The sequence below is a fragment of the Lissotriton helveticus genome, chromosome 9 (genome assembly GCF_964261635.1).
Source record: "Lissotriton helveticus chromosome 9, aLisHel1.1, whole genome shotgun sequence".
Classification (NCBI taxonomy): domain Eukaryota; kingdom Metazoa; phylum Chordata; class Amphibia; order Caudata; family Salamandridae; genus Lissotriton; species Lissotriton helveticus.
The window spans coordinates 249,100,373-249,121,577 of NC_136070.1; the positions used below are offsets into that span (position 1 = coordinate 249,100,373).

At 48.5% G+C, this 21,205-nt stretch overlaps 1 protein-coding gene across 3 annotated transcripts in view; it reads right to left on the reverse strand.

Annotated features, from left to right (window-relative positions):
• Positions 1-21,205, reverse strand: part of ENTPD5 (ectonucleoside triphosphate diphosphohydrolase 5 (inactive)) — a 372,723-nt gene that overhangs the window by 285,109 nt on the left and 66,409 nt on the right. The window contains exons 2-3 of one of the 3 annotated variants that reach the window (XM_078659869.1): positions 16,854-16,931; positions 15,248-15,467 (exon numbers count right to left, since the gene is read on the reverse strand). The gene's annotated coding sequence lies outside the window, so the exon portion shown is untranslated. The remainder of the gene's footprint in view (positions 1-15,247; positions 15,468-16,853; positions 16,932-21,205) is intronic. The other 2 variants (XM_078659871.1, XM_078659870.1) reach the window with 2 other exon arrangements.

A 21,205-nucleotide genomic window follows, 5' to 3' on the forward strand; every position in this document is an offset into this window, starting at 1 on the left:
CAGGGGTCGGGTGTTGGGAGTGGGAAATGGAGTCACCCTGGAACGGGTGGGGGTGTAGGGCAATCATCCTATCCACAGGAGCCCCTGTGTTGGGCTTGGACCAGTTCCCCAAAGGATGTCTGTGAGGGCCTCATTAAAACGGCAGCAGGGGGAGGAGCCTAGCTCGCGACCGAGATGGCCGCGCTTTAGCTCGGCTCCGTTCGCCCGCCTGGGTTTTCACATTTATCCTGCTGTAATCCTGCCCCGGGAAGCCCTGTTTGCTGAGTGGTGGTGCTACGACGCTTTGCAGGCACTTACCTCTTGTTCCGGTTATCCTGGCTGCTGTAGATCCGGTGCAGTGCCCCCGATTGTGCTGGGGTGTCGGAGGCGGACTGGCCTGGATCTTCTTGCCGGCTCCCGGGCCAGACGGAGCCTGCGGATCTGCCCTCCGGGGCGCGGAGGAGGTGGTCGGAGGGCCGTTGTTCGTGTGGGCCGGAGGTCCTTCCTGGACGATTCCTGTGGGGAGGAGGCCTATGGTGGAGGCGCTGCCTTCCGTGGTCGAAGCTCCTCGTGTGTCCGGCTTGCTCTCCCTTTGTTCTCCGGTCCGGCCATTTTGATTTTGCCGCCCGGACTCGGAGAACGGGACCGGCGGCGTTGGGTGGCCGGCGAATCCCTTTCTTCTGGTGGCCCCCCTTCCTGCCCGGGGTGCTCTGTTGCCGGTCAGCGGGACTTTGTTTGCCTTACTGCCGCCTCGGCGGGGATTTACAGCCGCGCTGCCTTGTCGGACTCTCAAAATGGCGGCCGACCCCGAGTGTCTTGACCGGGCCTGGGCGAGCGCTGGGGGCCCGCCGCATGGCCCGGGTGCCCGATACTGTGAATGTTTTCCTACACTTAAGGAGTTACTGGACACCCTGCTCTCCTGGCGGCTCTGTGTGACCGCGCCTATCCTAGTTTCGGAGATGGTTCCTCACGGCGGGCCTCCTGAGCCCCCACGGCCAGACGTGATTGTGCCGCCGCGGGGTGCGGCTGGAATTATCCTGGCGGAATTGGCCCCGGCTCCGACCGCGTCTGCTGCTGTACGGAACTTGAGGGCGCCTCCTCCTCCTGCGCTACCTTCGTTCTCTCGGGCCCGGGAGCTGGATTTTACTTGGCCTGGCCTTCATGACTCTCCCGCTTCCTTTCGGTCGCTGCTGCCCGGCGATGTCTCCTGTGCTGGCCCAGATGGGTCGGTTCTTCTGGACATATCCTTGGACTTGTGCCTGCATCGTTTGCTACTCTTCGTGACTTTCCTGGATCGTCCGTGTTCCACTTTACGTGCCTTTTCCGGACTGCCGTTGGATCTTCCTGCTGTCTGTCTCCTGTTCTTCGTAACCTGGTCCTCGCTGGATCGGACCGTTTCCACTTTGGACAAACAAGGACAGGGCTAATGTATAATGGCATCTGTGTGCGGTAGTCTTGCACTGGTTTGGATGGTCAACCTGTCCCGGTATGGTTCTGTGTGATTGACTGATGCCCCTGGACTCTAACCCGATGTTCTTTGGCTTCCCGGGGACTTGGCTCCTCGACTCAGGCGGGTGGCTGGGTGCGTTTACTCCTGTCTCCCGGCCCTCCCCCGTGTATGTCTGTGTGTGTTTCCCATCCCTCGTTTCCTTCTCTTCCCTTCCCATTTTTGTCTTTGTTTCCGACTTAACTTTGCTCCGCTATATTTCGGGTTCTACTTAGGGCGACAGGCACGCTGCGGGGGGGTAGGCCGTAGCCTTCTGCAGGGGTGCAGGGTGGGCTTTAGGGGTGGGTTGGGGGGGGTCTGTCCGTATTGGGGGGTCTTTTTCCTCCCTTATTTCCTCTCTTTTTTGTTCTATGGCTCTTGTGTGTTCACTTTTTCCGGGACTCCGTCTCCTCCTGTATCCCCCTGGGGAGTTTCTGTGACTTTCGTATTCCGGTATGTATCTGATTGTAGCTCGCTGGGTAATTCGGTATCGATTTTTGCTATGTCGCTTGCCGGACTCTATTATCCTGCTTTCACTCCTGGGGGTGCGTGGTTTGGTGGGAGTCCCTTCTTTCGTTCCCTTTTTCCCTCTCCCCTTTTTCCTCCTTTATGGGGGTCCTTTTATTTTGTTGGGATGCGTATCGTATTGTCTTTTATTATGTGGGCCTTTTTGATCATGTCTCCTCATTTTGGGTGGGGGCGGCGACGGGTAGGTGCGGTTTGATTGATGCCATTGTCGTTTCTTTATATTCCGATTACGTTTATACTCTTTGATAGCTATGTTGGTATGGCCTCTTTTGTCATTCTGTGACCGTAAGATGGCGGCTTGCCGCGGCCCCTCCCTGGTTGTTTTTTGCACGGCCCATGATTCTTCTGTTTCCCCGCCCCGCATTAGAAAATTAACCTTTTATTGTCCTGTTCTTGCTGATTGCTCGATGCTCCTATTGTTTCTCCTGTGCTCCTGGTGACATATCCTGTTGAAAATTTGTTTTTCATTTACTACGTTGTCTACCATGTGGTGGCCAGCCCTCGTGGGTTGTAGGCCCGTATTTGTGAGCTTTCTTTGTACAATAAAGGTTTTCAAAAAAAAAAAAAAAAACGGCAGCAGGGGCTTCGAAGAGGCAGCTGCCGGCTGCAGCACCTCTGACAGGAGGTTAGTCCTGACTGCCACCGTAGGAAGCTCGAGGTTTAAAGCCTTGGCCACCCTACGTAACCCCACTGCGTAAGATGCACCCTCCTCTGTAGCTACGGTAGGGAGAGAAACCATGCCAAGGTTCGGGGACGTATCCAAAACACTGGCCTCACCCAACTCCTCCCTCCAGTACGGTTCTTCCAACTGGTCTGCTAAAGGGTCCACAGACTCCCCCCCCCCCCCCATCCTCCTCACCCTCCTCTGGTACCCACTCAGGGTTATAGGGAACACCAGAGGAAAACAATGGTACAAGAGTACTGGTCGGCGCTGGCCGATGTCAGTCTGGCTCGGAGTCCACATCGAAGGGGAGGTTGAGGTTGACCTCGGCTGGGGACACAACCGGCGTAGGGGGCAGAGGTGTCGTCACTGTATTCGGCGCCAGAGGTGGGGTCACGAGGCCTGGATCCTTGGTAGCCCTGTGGCACCAAAGTCCCCAGCATCAAAGGCCTAGAGCCCCCAGCCGAGTCCGCCAAGACGGAGGGCACGCCAGCGGAGTCGGGCTGCCCAAAGATGGAACGCAAGGCTTCGTAAAAGCTTCGAAGCTGGTATGGGGTCACTCCGGCTCACGGAAAGGGAGGGATGCCGGAGTCGACCCAAAAGGCTCGGCGGGGGATGCCGGATGACTACCTTCCGCATCGCGTCGGCCGATGGATGGGGAGAACGCAAAGAGTGACGATGCTTCTTTGTCTTCGACTTACCTGAAGACGAAGACTTGGGTGACGATTGGTGGTGGTGGTGGCTGCGCAACTGTTCCTGAGACCTTCCTCTTGACCAGGACCTCAAACGGCAGGGAGCGGACTGCCAGGCCTCAAGAAGTTTTTGGGACCGCTCACGCAAAGACTTTGGGTTCATGGCCCTGCAGTCAGAGCACAACTTCGAGTCGTGGTCATGCTCCAAGCACCAAAGGCATATGAGGTGCAGGTCTGTGACCAAAAACTATTTGCGACAGTAGCCGTAAGCCTTGAAGCAGGTCCAAAGTGACATCCCTCAGTGCACCAGGAGTCGAACAACTCAAAAAAAGATGTCGACAAAAGTCGCAAAACGGAGTCAAAAAGTGACTCTAGGTACAGCTCTCTCCGGATCTGCCACCGACTGGCACAGAAAAAGAAAGAACTGACGTCAGCATGAGGGAGCGGCGTCTAAGTAAATACTGCGACATCATTTGGGTGACCACTACGCCCATGACCAACGGGGAGTCGACCGACACCACCAAACGATGTGCAGGGGTGCAGCTGAAGAAAAACTTCTCCTTATCCAGTCTGACGCCTGGGGGGAATTCTAAGGTGAGGAATCCATAACTAATTGTCTCTTTCAGATTGTGTGTGTGTCAAACCTTTAATAAATCTCACCACAAGAGTGGGCCTTGCAAACGCAGACATGTAACCTTAAATAGCACACATTGCAAGGCCTCGCTGGGCCAAAGACAAATCAAACAAAAGGACGTCTGACAGCTTTTCTTATAAAGGAAGCAGTCATGTGAAACTCAGATTAGACCACAATTTGTCCCTCCGGCCGGCATAAAAGGAAGGGCACCTGGCTGCAAGGATGGCACCCACCACTTCAGGTGGCAAATCAAACACAGTCAATTGCCACTGCTCAATTTCTTTGGTGGTTTAGATTAGGGTGAAGGACCTTGCCCTGTTGCAGAGACAGAAAGTGTTTAAAGTGGCAGCCTTATCAAAAGATTTCACTGGAGTAGGGATGCAATACGTTGGCTATAAAACAGGAAGATTGATGTTTTCGCTGCATGAGACAGTTGAAAGGTGTGATGAGTGAGAGTAAATAGGTGTGCAGATATGAGCTTGTAGAGATGTGGTGTAATTGTACTAAGGAGTTGGGCGGAAGGATTTACGAGTGAGACAACGTGTGTATGGGCGCGAGATTATGTAGGAGACAGGAGGGGTATTGGGTAATATGTCCGAAGGTTGACAGTCACGATGCGAGTGAGGGTGTGATATAATAGATATGGATGAGTAAGGCACGCTAACAGTGTAGCATGGAAACGTGGCTGAGAATGAGGAACTAATAGCAGTAATCAGCGTGTGGGTCTGGGAGTTGGCGATTCATCATGAGGCCGGGATAAGCCACAGACTAATATGGTCGGATGGGAACGTAATTTTAGAACGAGAAAAGTTAAGTCACATAGCAGGATGGGGAAGTATTTAAACACGGGGACAGACAGTTACACTACAAATATGATAAGCGGTTCAATGACATGGTGTTTAGAAATGTAATTTAATATCAATGTATTCGTTTGATGATGTTGTAAGCTTTTAATGGTAATAGCAGTTATTTCATTTGTTATTCCAGTGACCCCTGAAGAAGGGCACCAGATGCCCGAAATGCATTGGGTATTTTAAATAAACTACACTGTCTCTGACGGAATTGTTCTACTCGTGTTCTGTGCAAGAGGTTCGGATGGCCCAGCCCCAACATGTGAAATTTTGTAAATTGGCAAATCCACTCCGTGTGTGGGGAGAAGAAGTTTGAAAAATTGGATAAACAGCGTGTATAAACTGGATTACAATGACATAGACAGATTCATTTTGAACAGTTGGTTTACTGCCTGGATTAGGCTATTCTAGTTGTGCGTTTGGTGGGGGCGATATTGCGCCCTCATTTAGTGTGATGAGCCTTATCAAAAGGACAGTTGCTCATGCCTCGAAGGTAAGATTACCATACTCTCCCAGTTCAATCTGGAGCCACAGGGAGGTCTTGAGCCCGGCTGTTCCAGATCTTTTTCAGAACTCAGGACAGGGAAGGCAGAAAGGTGTACAGGAGTCCTGTGTTCCATTCCAGCCAGAAGCATCCCCTAAAGAATCTTCTTGAGGAAACTCCAATGCATAAAACTTTTGATACTTCGCCTTCTCCAACAATGGCAAAAAAGATCTAGCAAGGGTCTTCTCACTGTTGAAAGACACCCTGCACCACCTTTGGATGTGGCCTCCATCAGTAATCTGCCAGATGCCACCTACTCAGTTCACCCGCTCTAGCATTCTGGGATCATGCTAAGTGGTTTAAGGACAATGCCTTGGTGCTCCAGCTACCTCCCCAACACAGGACCCAGACCCCAGCTCACCTCGCCTAGCTTATTGTGGTACCACAAAGCAGTTGTGTCATCTGAGAACAGCATCAGCCTCCCCATAATGGACAGCAGTAAGGCCTTCAAAGTGAGGATAATTGCCCACAACTCCAGCAGACTGATGTAGAGGTGGTTATATGTTGTTACCACGAATTCCGTTGCAACGCATGCCTTTTCCACGCATGCGTTACCACGGAATTCGTTTTCCCCTCATCTTCTTTGCCACGTCGTTCTTACGTCATAAAGAGGAAGCGGAAGTTTATTCCGCTTCCTCTCTTATGACACTGTTTTTTTCGGCACGGCGGGATCGTTTTTTATGGGGGGGGGAGACCCCCCCCCAACCCCCCTTTTTAATCCTTCGGTTTTTTTTTTCGTGGTAAATACGATCGTTGAAGGCATACGCGTTGGAAAGACGTTTACGTGGTAAGTGCCTCGTTGTAAACGTTACGCGTAGTACTGCCTTCGTTGTTAATGATGTTTCCCGTAGAGGTAACCTTTTGCCGAAAATGAGTCATCAGACCACCACCTTCGGCAGATGATCTTCACGCTCAGCATCCACTTGTCCATCACCACCGTCAAGTGTGGGTGAGGAATGGAGAGGTGGACTACCGCTGGGCCAACTGCATTCAAGGAGCCACCATTGCAAATCTCGAGCCATCTCAGATCTTGGATGTATTTAGTTGGATTACCTTGATGCTGGGCTCATTGGAGTTTCAACTTCTGTTACAGAGCATGCATGTGCCACCTGGCTTTGCAGACAAGGAGCACGCACAAGGTTAAAAGGCTAAGAAGCCCGAGAGGCACTCTTGCCATAATAGAGGACTGAGCCGGAAACTCAGAGATCGTAGTCCGAAGGTCCTGGGCTCATTGCAGAGACATAGCTCTGAACTCCTCTGGGTCCAGGATTGTCCCAGTGAATGGAAGTCTCTGGAAAGGAGTCAGGTGGGGCTTCAGCACTAACAGTGAACCCCAACGATGTCAAGAGGTTTGCCGTCGTGTAGAGGTGTTCCACGGCAAACTGTGGCAGCTGCCTTGAGTCAGTCGGTGAAGTATAGGAATACTGGTTTCCTTGAAAAACGGAGATGGGCAGGAACTTCCACCATTAAAATGTTTGTCCATACTTAAAGGGTGTCGATGAAGTGGAAGGGGATCATACCAAACTGAAAATGGTCCTGGCTTACCTTGAACTGCAGTTAACTTCAGTGGAACAGCAGGACGGGTATTTGAAAATATATATCCTACAAGTCCAACACCACCATCCAGTTACTCTAGTCAAGAGTAGAGATGATCTGCCTACCTGGAGCATTTTGTATGTGTCCTCCCGCAGGAAGGCATTCAGAGGTTAAAGGTCCAGAATAAGCCTGAGGCCGTGTTGCTTCTTCAGAAAAAGGAAATAGCATGAGTAGCAACCCCTTGCACTATCTAAGGTCAGCACCTTCTCAGTGGCACCCTTGGTGAGCAATAGCCACACCTCCTGCAGGAGAATGGACTTGTGCCAAGTTGAAATTCACACTTGTGTGGGAGGACGGAGAGGAGAGGCAGGTACAGTCATTTTGTACAGTTTGTACAAAAACCCATCTTCGCTACGTGATGGAATACCAACCTGGGTGCAAATGTTGAATCCTGCCACCACTGGTTGGGCATGCACCACGAAGGGCAAACTAATGTTGTCGGTGGCCACTGTAGTAGGGGGAAGAGTAACTGGAGAACTGATGCCCCTTCTGGCACCACACTGCCTGCCACAGTCTCGAAAGAAATGGGGTGTTGGCTGCATCGCTGGTTGGGAAGACTGTCTCTACCTATACGCCAGCACTCTGGAATAGCCTCTAAACTTTTGGCATTGATGCAGAAACTGTTTGGCAGACCCGAGGATCATGCTGTTGCTCTGCTGTCTTTAAAGCATTCCAACACACAGTTGGCCTTCTCACTGAAAAGGCAGGACCCATCAAAAGGCATTTCCACGAGGGAGGCCTGAACATTGCCAAAGAATCTTGTGGCTCGCATTCACGTATGTTGACGAAGAACAATTCTGATACCAACTGATCTCCCTAGGCAATGTGTAGTATCCAGATCTGCACAGATAACACACTTGCTCGTGCCCGCTTCATTGCAATTAATTTGGGTCAATCAAGCGACTGCCAACTGGTTGCGCTTTTGTAACTTCACAGTGCGACAGCTGGAGTCGAAGTCAGTTTGGGGTATGACAATAGTGTTGGCGCCAGATCAACATCAAGCCCAGTAAAAGGTCCCAAGAGAATAGAAGGCACCGTATGTAGAGACCCTGTAGGTAGTAACCCAGCTGATGGCCCGCAGTTCCATGGCGCTTGAAGGCGAGCCAGAAATGCATCAGACATTTGCAGAATGGCCGCTTTGAAGGTAAAGATCATCAGCGAAGGGCTTAGGAAGAGACTATGGTAGAACATTGCCTGGGAAATTCAGTGCCCGTTTGGACCAGTTGGAATTCGGCTCAGTCGCCAGCGACTTTGATGGAGAGTGTCATTCATCTTGATACTTTCTCTTTGTAGTCAGGGTGGTGGAATCGGGTGGAGTCCTGCTTCACTTTCATATGCTTGCGCTTGGACTGGGACTTCAACTTACTTTTAAGACTTAATGTGCCAAGTCGAGTTGTTGCAGGTGCGGCCTTCGGAATCAAGTTCCAGACTTGGCACATTAGTGGGACTTATGTGACAGCTGGGACTACTTCTTGTGTTCTTGGACATATAGCTTTTTCTCCCAGTCTCGGATCACCTTCGAATGCTTGAGGGCATGCTTACTGCCTACCTTTGAGTTGCATCCCGAGCCCATACACCAAAGATACACCTCACGCGGTTATGTGACCAACATCTGTTTCTTGCAGCCATGGCTTGGCTTGAAACTGGTTTCGGGTGGGAACACTATTGCAGCAGTTACACCATCAGAAAAACAACAAAAAACAATTGTTGTGGAGCAATGGATCCGCTTCAGAAGGCATGGAAAGAAAGGAAATAACATCTACACGAATGGATGTAATTTATATGCAGCCCTGCTAAATCACTCAATGGGAGGTGCAGAGCCACACAAAGCCACCTAGTGCATGAGCGTCCAACTATGGAAAAGGTTTTCCAGATGCAGCCTGCCACCTGGGGAGTATTCTATGGTGAACGTAAGGAAATGCCTCTTTTTGAATAATCCCCACCAGGTTTTTTGACTGATGCGGTTAGTTTTTCTGACTCAGAGAGTGTACCGAGGCCTGCTAACAAGACCTCAGTACCAGCGCCCTGGCCCCACAACGTGTATGTAACATTGGCTACAGAAAATTGGCATAAGTTAACTTACCTGTAAGTCTCTAGTATATGGTACCCAGGGCCTATAAGTTAGAGAGTCCTCCCAGAGATTTCAACACTGGTTGTGCCACCATGGGAGTGACAAGAGTAAAACAAGTCTCCCAGTCCGTCATTGCAGACTGAAGGGCAGTTTAGAACTGCTAGCATGACTTTGCCATTCAAAAGCCATGGCAATGTCCACTGAATATGTCAAGCATTTATAATAATAATAAATAATAATAATATGAAATTTATAATGCGCTCAGCTTACCTGGGGGCATCCCGGCGCAACAGACCAGAAGGAGAGACTCAGCTAATCACTACTATGGAAACAAGTGGGTCTTAAGAAGTTTCCTGAATGGTAGGATCTGGGGCTCTGAGCGAATCTTGAGGGGCAGAGAGTTCCAAAGAGAGGCCACTTATAAGTCATTGCTATGGCAGGCCTACCGAGCTTTAAAACAGCGTGCAGTATATTTCATGGTCAGAATATGTATTTTACATGTTCCGACAGTAAAAAAAAAAAAGTTTTTTTAACTGTGCAAAGACCTGGTCACTCCAGTGGGGAGTGCGCGGTTACACGCTGACCTCTCAGCTGTGCTAAATCTTAAAGGGTGCGACCAAAGTTGATACTCACAAGTTATCAAATAATGTGTTACATTAAGCCTGACTGGGTTCCCAAGTTGGAATTATTGTAACAAGCATGTGCAACATTTATCAAGTTTCATTCTTTGCCTTCAATCTCCAGTGCCCTAAACGGTTGCACATGGTGCTTGAACATGAGACAGCTTTCTGCCCTACTGGGGAGATGTGTTAGCGACTCCCAGGAAAGGAGACAATAGGTTCCTGAAGTGAGGAAGCCACACAGGTGTTGGCCCAAAAGACAAGCTTCAAAGCCAACGCTGCCTTTGAAGGGCAATTGGGGAACTCTTGGGAAAGGGGCAGCCCCATTGTTTAGGCAGACTAGCAGGCACCCAAGAAAGAAAGGGGAAACCTGTTGTCAAACCGGTTTCCCAGGGGCATGTAGCTCCCTTAGTAGTCACACCTCTGGGTTGGGCTAGGAAGCGCTGGACACCAAAAGATGGGTTATGCCAACTTGGGAGTAGGCAGAATGGTGCGTCCTGAGATATCCAGATGCCACAACTCCCAGAAAGTGGTCATTGGGAGGGAGGCAACCTGGTAGCCCATTGGCTACTGACTGCATCCTACCCGGAGGACATTTTCTGTGCATAAGTAGGGCACTCCTGGCACCTAGAACTCAAATCTCGACTGGACTGCATGAAGGACCAAAGAAGGACTGCCCTGCTGCACCAAGATGTCGGCAAAGATAGACTGCACTGACTTTGACTGCACATGCTGGCTAGTAAAGAAGAGGGACTGTGCCAGAGGAGTCCTGCCCAAGGAGATGTCGCCGCCAGAGCCCAGTCAAAGCAAAGAGACTCCAAAGGTCAGCTGACTGGCCCCCTGTTCAAAGCTGAAGAAGCCTGCTAAGGGTGAGTGGTAGCCCAGTTCCCCGGATCGCCTCTCCCCACCGTATTGCAGCACCAAGGACTAGGACCCGATGCTCAAATGTTGCCCCCTAATCTGCTGGACCCTGGAGAGTCACAAGCATGCAGCGTGGTAGCCCACGGGGCAAGTTGCAGTCCAAAGAAGGATTTGTCAGTGATTGGACACCGGATGACTGGTAGTCCACTGGCGACTGAACTTCAGCCAGACCGGTGAGGACCTCGTTGGACTTGAACCCTGTTGTCTAGGGTCCCCACATCAACTTCATGGACTGTGGAGTCTCCGCAAAAGCCGCCTGTCAACCATGTGGCATCCACAGCATCCTTGTGCACCTACAAGCATCCTGTATCCTCAGCTGCAGGACCACTTTCATAGCAATCCACTGAACGAGAACAAAGTGACTGGAACTGCTGGAAGTCTACTTCTTCGGAGGCAATAACTGTTTGAGGACCTTGCTGGTCCCCCTGACTGGCTCCCTGCCAGAATTCATCACCCTAAGTAACTAACTGACTGCTTTACAACTTGCCCAACTTTATGCCCAAAATGTTTAGTGACAAATTTGTTGACTTTGCCAGTTCTTTTTCGCAGTTGAGTGAAATGCTGTGATTTACAATACCTTGTAAATTCTATATCGCTGGAACCCTCTGATGGATCTTTTTTGTTGTAACGTCTAAAAATATATGAAAATACTGTTTATTTTTAAAAATTGGTGTCAGATTTCTTTGGCGTCATTGGAGCAGGGGAAAGGAAACAAGTGTGGTCACGGAGTGTGGCTCTTGTGTTGAGCTTTCAAGCTTTTTCCATCAACAGGAGAGGCCTTGGCACGTACAAGCATCAGCTGTGGCCATTGAGGACTGAAAATTATTAGCCCCAGGACGCGCTCCACAGTTTACTTCTCTCACTGCTGCAAGTTGAAATATGGCAGAATGGTGAGTGAGCAAAGCATGCAGGAGAGGGTAGGACATACACCCATACCGGCAGAAGACAGCAAGAGAGAAAAGCAGCTACAGTGAGAAGGGACTACTTTCCTTTTCAGCTCGTCCTTTCCGAATGTGCATTTGCAAATAAAGATGAAAAATGCCATCACTCAAAACGCCTGCAAACACAGGGAAGACCAACAGAACACATTGCCCTGGTAGTCCCTGCATACTTGTCAACTCGCACGGTGCCACTGTGTGACACAAAATATCAGCTATATATACACACACACACACACACACAAATGGGGCTGTCCCTAGTTGGGATTCCTACAGATTCCTACAGGGTCTCTAGAGAAGCATGTCCAGTGGGGACATCTCACAAAAAGTGGAAGGGAGGCGAAGCGGACGACCATAGATGAGACGGCTGGAAGCGCTGAAGAAAACAAATGTCGCAGTAGGCCCTTCCACCCTCGACCTCCCATGGAGCAAGTAGGATAGCGATCCAGGATACTCTTGCATTAGTACTACACTACACGGGGAGTTTGATCCTCACAAGCCCGGTCCTGTAGTGCTTGATCTTTTATACACGGTGTGTAAAAAGGCGGAGCCCATTTAAACATCAATTTGGTCCTGACGAATGCTATGTACCCTCCGGGGACCTCAAAAGCAGAAACAAGTTGACCATACTTAATATGGTGAAGGGATAATGAGTTCCCATATCACCGCCCATTTCTTTTAATATCATACATTTGTTCCTTTAATTAAATTAGTCTGTTGACAAATGTAATGATTTTTATATCACTTTTCACGAATTCACAGGCCACCACTTAGTTTTAAAAGTGCATCCCTGTCTCCAGGTGTATGCCCACCTTCTATCAAACTGAGTTTTTAGAGGGCGAGGACGGCCTATGATGAAGCATGACACCAGGTGGTGTGTGAGGCCAGTCCTTCACTTTTTGTGAGATGCCCCCACTGGACATGCATCTTTAGAGACCATGTAGGAATCTGTAGGAATACCAAACTAGGGACAGCCCCATTTGTGTATATATGTCGTATTAGAGGCTGGCTAGTCCCTAGGCCCTGTGCCTCTAGTTCCCATCCCTAGTTAAACACTAGGGTGAGTGTGTGTGACACAATATCAGCTCCCATCACACGGTCTCTCGGTGGGGAGCCGATATAACACTGTGGCAGGGAAAACGAGCTGAAAACCACTGCAATAGTGGTTTTTAGCTTGTTTTCCAAGGCGTTCAACTGACAACGTTCATTAAGGGGTGTGAAAACACCCCAGAACATCGGCACCAGCCTCTGTAAGCTTTTTTTTTGGGGGGGGGGGTGTTTGGGGGCGGAGTGTGGTTCTGGAGTACTTCCTATGGAGAGTCGACGCTAGGCACGGGCAGTATAGGCAGCTGCCCAGGGCCTCTCAGCGCACCAGCAAGGGGGCCTGCACCAGTGCAACACACCACCAGACCTCTTGTGCCCCTGCAGATCTCACTGATGAAGAAAGGTGTCTGTTTGCAAGAGATTACAGGAGGGGGGGCCCTCCCTGGGCCTCTCAGGGATGGTGAGGCGAGGGGGACACCATCTATGCCAGTTGCAAGGACATCCATTTTGTCCTGCAATTAGGCCTCCTGCCTGGCTGCCCATTGAGAGACACTGCGGGACACCCATTGCCAGGACTTTACCGTCTGCACAGTTTTAAGTCTCAGCCCCCAAGCTCTTCTCACACCTTCAGCCCGATATGAGCTGTTAAAGAGGTGCTTGTAGGTGGCAGAGATGAAAACTGCGGCCCAGGAGGAGTCTGCACGAAGTAGCTTCCGGAGCCCTGAAGGTGTCACTTAGGGTAAAATAGAGGGGCCTCGCCCATTCCTCTTCGCCCTTGGCCTCAAAAATCCTTGAACCGGCCCTGCTCCTATGTACTTCTCGGCACAAGTGCCCCCTTAAAGGCCCGCCCCTCCTCACATGGTACAGATTGCTCTTCAAGTTGGCATAGGGTGCCCAGACGTCCCGGGTTTGCCGGAACTATCCAAATCTGTCCCCGGCAACTATTACAAAATTCAACTCTGGTTCCAATTTTTAAGGAGTATCATGTGAACAAGGAGGGAGGCATGCTTTTATGTGTTCTAATGCACTATTGGTGTCACGCCTTTTCAGGAATCAATGTAATTAACACATATCGTTCTCTGTATAAAAATTGCATTTAATGTATACTGCTTGTAGCTCTTTGTATGTGTTTTCTCCGTCCATGATCTGTGTCTGAAGTCATTATGTGGTCCTTGGTCAGTTCAAAAGTTGTAGTCCTACTTCTCCATGTTTTGACCATGCCAGCTTTTGGTTTTTTTTTTTATATCTGGTCACCCAACCCTGGCACTGAAATAAGCTACCTCGTGTTCGGACGTGCTTCTTGTGATAAAGCAGGACGCTGCCACTCACACTGTAAAGAGCCGATGGCTGAAATGGGAGGGCCCATTGATCCATGCTTTAGTGGGTGTGAGAAAAATGTGAATGATAACAACAGATCAGTGGATGAAGAGGGCTGCCTGAAAGCCCCTGTAAGTATACTATGTATTTGTCGGATTTGTATGCGCATAGCTGCCCCAGCGACGGGGCGTCCCAGCGCAACCACAGACTCCAAGACGGGAATCCAGAGAGAAGAAGGTTACACAGGATATATAATTTAAATAAAGCAAAAAGGTCATGGCTAATGCCCGATCTAATAAGGATTTAACTACAGAGGAGGCAAGATGATTTCCCCACTCAGCCCCCACAAAAAAATAAAACACACACACTGAAACTCACCTGATCCCAAACGTGCCAATGAAGCAATAAGTAGTTACAGTTACAAAGTTAGCTTCGATCTGTTTGCAGCCCCTTATCTAAAGTTAATATTGTCGTTCTCAATAAGGAAGGCATTTGGGCAGAGGATCCTGATGAGTGCCTTTGAAAGTGACGAAAATTGCATGTAAAAATTGTGAAAAACCAAAAATGTACCTGTTCAGTTCCACCCAAGCCTACCGGTAGACTCTACCACTGCAGTTCTGTGCCAGTGCTCAAATCCATGTGCCAGATGTAAGCATGTTACATGCAAATTAAAATATAGCGGACTACACTGAACCATCTTCCAAATTGCATACTGTTCTACGCATTTCCCAGCTGTTCCTCCCTGGGGGGGGGGGGGGGGGGGGGGGAGATAGCCCAATAGCAATTGAATAGATGTTTCTTGAATGTTTGCTTCACTGATACATTATCTCATTTTCAGACTAAAATTGCAACAAATTACCCTAGTTCAATTGTTGAGTCCCAGGTGACATAGCTGTATGCTGTGCTTTTCAGTGCTTAATTGGAGCCGGTGGTTGCCGAGCCCGCCGGCACTCATTTTCGGGGACTGCCACTTATTTTTCTTCATCAGACATTGAACAAGTGCCAGCAGCGTAGTAAGGGGAGTTTTGTGGGTGGCGCTCCTCTTACCTGCGGCCGTCGCGGGGCGGCCAAGGCCGGATTTGCCACGGTGGGCCACTGCCGAGCGCAAGAGAGGAAAAAAACGCACAAACGAGAAAGAAAGATTAAAAGAAATAAAGAAAAATCGTCACAAATGGAGATTGAAGGGGCAGCCTAGAGAGAGATAAAGGGAGAGGGAATGAGTGGAAGTGGAATTCAAGACTACGCAGCCTTGGTATTTTGGCGTGCTGACATTTAATACCGCCGGCCACAGGCTTCTGAGCAGAGTAGGCACAGGCACTCATTCTTTCACAAATTAAGCACCGACTTTTATTCTATTAATCTCACCCCTTCGTCTCACAGGTTCCTTTAGAAGACGAGGTGGGCATTCTGTGTCCACACAGATGTATTTATTTCTCCATCTGTATCACTTTTCAACGGCTGGGCCCTGGGTCACTTCCATCCGGGGTACACCACATCCTTTTCAGAGCAAGTGTGGCGCAGAGTTGTCCTGGATCAGGAAGCACCACAGGAAATTACACTGCAGATAGAACTGAACACTCAGGCACTATAAACAGCGACGAAAACAGAAAAACACAAGAAATGCATACAGAGAGAGTGAAAACGCGTTCGAATGCAAGTACAATAAATTGTACACCATTTCAAAATAGTCCCCTTCAATTCAATTAAACAGTAGGCGCGAATCTGCGTTTATTATTTGGCCTCTAAAATTCGGGTGTCTGGCTTCCATTCTGGCGGTATCAACGATTTATGGGGTGCTCTTTTAGGAATGAGGTGGTCTAGTGTAATGGTGTTCGCCCTACAAAGGAATTTGGACAGCTAAGTTTAACACTGGTACACAAAGTACATCATTTAGAAGGGCTAAATGCCAATCCCGATTCACAGAATCAGAAATAGTACTTGTTTGCCATAGTAATCTGGCTCACACAGGCCTGTATGTGGGCATTCCAAGGTAGGAATATCTGCAAAGGGTGGCTAACAGCCACATGTCTGGGAGTATTCAGAACACTTTTCTGATCAGTTTCAGACCAAAAATTACTCCTGGCAAGGGTTACAGCATTTTTAAGATGAGGCTCAGGAGAGAAAGGGTGAATTCACAGGGTAAACCATTTCCCTCCGAAGAAACAAAAATAAAGACACTGGTGCATTTCTGAATGCGGAGATGTACCGCTGTCACTTTTGTGTGTCAAACAGTTCTGCATGAGAGTATTCCTATGTCTGCCATAGTCACAGGAGTACTGGAATTCTTGGTAAATTCCAGTAAAGCCAGAAAAAATACGAAAAATGCAGGTACAAGAAAGGCAGCAAGGGTAGTTCCCATTTTACAGCCAGATCTTTTGAGAATCTTGTCCCAGTTATTCCGGCCAAGAGTTAAATTAGAAAAATCTAGCATATCCTTGACTGCATTGGACCTTGTATTTGTTCAGACTTTATTTTTTTGCCTTTATCAGTTATTTGAAGGAAAGGCATTCATTGAGGATAATAAAAAGAAAATAAAGTTGTCACTCAATAGGTGACCTGCAGAAGCAAGTTTTGTAACATTTCCCACATTTTACCGTGCAAAGAAATGCAGTTTTCTGTACACTCCGTATGTAACTCATATCTTCAGGCACATGTTGGATCAGAGGGATTACAGTTAAACAACCAAGTCTTTGTTTTCCGAATAAAATGCAAATGTGCCTGACATATATCTGTCTATCCATCCAGTGGCGTAGCTACCTACCTGCGGCCTTCATGCGGCATGCGCAGGAAACGCCAGCAACACTCCCCCCCACCCTACAGTTCTGCCACCAAGGGCGCCAATAGCAGGGACAAGACCTAGCTATGCCTATCTATCCATCATCTGCTACTTGAACCCTGATCCCAAATTCTCACAATAGTTAAGACTACAAGACTACCCTGTTGGGATCCAATCACAAAAGAACAGACTTACCTGTTTTAACAATGTAACTGTATGGAGAAGGCAGTGCTTGGGCTCCAGGTTATTTACCTCAGATTCATCGCTGAAACCCTGTGGGTGAAAGAATAAATGAAACACAAAAAAAAATTATCATCAAAGTTAAAAGAAATTAACTTGCTGCAGAGTACTCTGGTCCTTTTAAACTCAAGCTCAACCGCAACAGCGGGAAAAGTAAGGCACATAATTCATTATAATTTAACATTACCACATGACTCAAAAAGGATAGCATCAAAGCAAAAAGACAAAAAATGCAAACCAGAGCTGCTCGTCGGTCATGAGCTGCTCATTCGGGCGAGTCAGAAATATAGAACACCAAGGGCACGAATACCACTCGACAAGAACATCTCATTGAAAAGCAGCCTCAAGGTGCTCTAAAGATCTATAAAGGAGATTTAAACTGGGGTGCTGGTGCTGCACACGTCTAGGAGGGTCGGAAACATGCCAGATTTTCAGGATAACTGCTGCTAATGTACACAAATTCCACTAAGGTTCATTACATCTATATTTATTTGTTGTGGATATATAAAAAAACTGGCTGGATCACTTTCTGACCTACTCTGGATACCTGTTGTACACTAAACAAAATATTGAAAGAGCAATCGTTTGAAACAGAACTTCACAATACTCTCCAAATCCCAACAAGCATACGGCCAGCTATATCTTCACTCAGACTACATAGTCTAGAGGAATCTTGAAGCCAGCAATCACGACAAAGCTTCAATCCTAAAGGAAAAAGCCTGCCCTGCAGCATGCCTCAGAGAAAACATCACATTGCTTGATGTGACACAAGGATGCAACGGGGCCTTCTCACAGCAGATATGTTGTCTTTTACCAAGGGTTACAGTGCTATTAAAGTAATTTTTTTTTTATATATATTTTTATTAATTATAACACAAGAGTAGAAATATACATATCGGGCATCATTCGATGGAACATATCATAACAGTGAATGGGCAGATCAAATAAGAGAATACACATCAGTTATAGGCATCTGAGAGACATCAATATCAAATTAGAGCCGAGATGAAACAATACAGTATAGAGTGCCTTGAGCGAACGTCATCGGATACCGCCCACCCAGAATACAGAATACAAGAATCCAACACTCGACACCCGGATATGAGGAGTAAACGATCAGGAGAATATGCCACATCTCTTGCGAAGAAGGGAAAAGGGACACAGAAAGGTCATAGAACAAAATAAAGGAAAAATAAAAAACCCCACCCTCAACCCCCCACCCTGCACCCCTGCAGATGGCTACGACCTAACCCCACTAGCAGCGTGCCTATCGCCCACTAAACTAACCCCAAGGAAGGGAAAAGATGGAGGAGGAGAATCGTGAAAGGCAAATACACACTCAGTCTCCCGTACCCCCCGCCAGAAGCAATCACCCCGAAATATAGTCAAACCAACATATAGCAAATGTACAAACCAATCGGGGGAGTGTAGCAAAACACCACCCAACTCCCGTCACGTTATAGGTACAATCCCGGCATTGAATCAAGCTATTTTATCGAACCCAAGCCCTCAATTCAACCCTGGCCCGTACGGTACTTGATGAGAGTCTTTACCACTCGAACCACAATCACAATTGAAAATGCAGAACAATCGTCAAAGTTCACGTTGGTGTTGCAGGATCGGCAGACGGAAAGATGTTCACGATTTCCACAAAACGAGCAAAGGAAAGTGTCTAGAGATGTAAAGTCTTTCCAACAGTCACTGAGGAACTCGTAGTGGCACAGAAGACTGTCCATATCTGAATGAGGCGGCAGCAGGATAGAGCAGGGAACGCTGGCGACAAAAACTGGCTCGCTGGCTGTGAGTTGGGAGGCGACAAGGCACAGTAAATTCGGGTTATGTCCGGGGACCTCGATCTCAGGCATACATTGCACCGCTGGTACCACAGATAGATGAGAGTTAAGCGGAGAATCATAGACCGGTCCCAAGATACCGTCCACTTGCACGCTCAGTGTCCGGAATACAGCGGCGAACTGTGAATGGAGCGCCTCAATGGCGGCCATAACGGCCTGCAGCGATGGCGTACCTTCCGTCCGCCCCATCTCCTCTCACGAAGAGGCAGAGCTGGATTTGCACCCCGGACGCCGGCTTCTCCGGGGCAGCAGGTCACGTAGATCCAGGGATCACAGTGGGCGCTCTCCGTCGTGGAAGATCGACACCGTCGCCGATAGCGAGGGCCCCGGCCCGTCAACCCCGGGGAGCCAGCGGGGTCTCCGGGCGTCAGACCCCCGGATACGGCAGACGGCGCGATACGCTGATGTGTTCACGGTGTAGACCGTTCACGATGCCACCATCCGAAAACAAACTGGTTACGAGACACTCGTGGGGACCGGGCTCAGTCCAGGTCCAGCGGCCGTTGTTGATCAACTCCAGCCCGGATGAGATAGAAATTGAGGCCCCGGCTTCCACACGATGTTAGGCCGAGAATCGGAACACGGCATATCTTCGGCATCCGATAAGATAAAAACCTCGGGATTACACCTTTAGAAGCAGAAATACCTCATGAACCCGGGAGTCTGGTGCGAATTCAGGATATACGAGCTGCTGGCGGAGGTTGACGGAGCCGGGAGCTTACGCGGCCATCTTGGTTGCTAGCGTAGCTCCTCCCCTATTAAAGTAATTTTAATTGCATTTCTATAGAGCTTACTAGGCCTGACGAGGCGTCAAAGCGCTTTATGCCAAGCAGCACGCGGCTCGGGAACTCAAGGATAGTGGTTAGTCCAATGTTATTGGTTACTGTTAGTCAGTGGCATAAGTCATTCCATGCAGGTATTTCAGTTTCTTTATGCTTTATGGAGGACTTATAGTGGCTGGTTGTGGTCATTAGTTTGAGGTTGTGGAGGGGGGGACAGGGGGGAGGGAGGAAAGCTCGCACACATGGTTGGAAGGATTAAAAGAGGGGATTAGGTATTGTTAGGGTCCATAGGTATGACTTTTAGCAGGAGGAGATATTGTGATCTTATGAGTGAGTTTTGGAAAATTTGCTGAAATAGAGAATAGGCAAACATGCACGTGTCAGGGTAGATTGTGCTCAGAGAGAGGAGTCATGCAGAGAATGGAAGGGAAGCAGAAGGACATTTGAAAGAAGAACAAGCTGATAACTGAAGAATGAGAAGAAACTGAAGAATGAGAAGAAACTAGACACTGTTTGGCATATAGCCAAGTTTTGAGGGCTTCCCTAAAGGAAAACGGATCTTGCAGTTTATGCAAAGAAAGAGGAAAAGTTCCAGACATAAGCAGCTATATCCGAGAATGATCTGCCTCCCAGTCAGTCCCTCTTAAACCTTGGGACAACAACCAGGTGACTGTTGGAGGAGCACAACCTACAAACAGGAGTATATCGTAAACATTTCTGCTGGAGATAGCAAGTTTCTTTCCCATCGAATGCCTATGTATACAACACAGAAACTGAAAACGAATCTATGTTAGCGATGGCAACCAATGTAAGGAGCCTAGAGCCGCTGAAGCGTAAGTATGATAAACAACATCATAGTGTAAGTCTGTCAGTAGCATTTTTAATCGGCTGCAGCCGTTTAAGAAGTTCTGCGCATTAACATAGAAAGAGGGAGTTACAAAAATCCAGACAACTAAGAATTGTCAACTGGATGTAAACGTGCAGAAGCAGCAGCAAGACTATACATTGCAACTGCAAAAGTGAAACGAGTATTTTGAATCAAAAACAAATGGCCCCTGTGCGCGCCGCTGTTTAAAACAAGCCCAGCAGTGGTGCGTTCGAGCGCAGTCTGCTCTTTTTGGAAGCACATACTCGTGCTTGTGGTGCGCCCCTGCTCGCTCCCGCAAGGTCGATGCTGGCACAAGCACGAGTATGTGCTTCCAAAAAGAGCAGAGCGATGGCTAAAGGTCCTCATATGAAGTGCATGCGTGCTGCGTAGGCGAGACCTAATGAGCTGCCACTGTATGGCAACACATGGGGCAGCCTTTTTAGTAGAATTTGATCCGGTAGAGCTAGAAATAGTTTTTTGCTAAAGTCTACAAATGACTCCGAAGATGATGGATTACATGACCGGTGCAGCAAATCCATAATTAGGAAGAAAACACAGTTGCAGAAGAATCACATAATTCCAGTGCCCTTGTAAGTACTGTTGTATTGACAAGTTCACCCTTTCAGTCTGCCCATCAATCTGAGTATAGGAACTAGTGGGTTTGGAATGGCCGATTTCTGGTCATTAGTTCGGACCACAAGTATGCCGTAAATTGTAAATCTCTATACATCACTATGTGAAGTCTAACTTTATGGTCCAGGATACTAAGTTAACTTTACTTCCATCGTGATTTTGTGCAAAGGA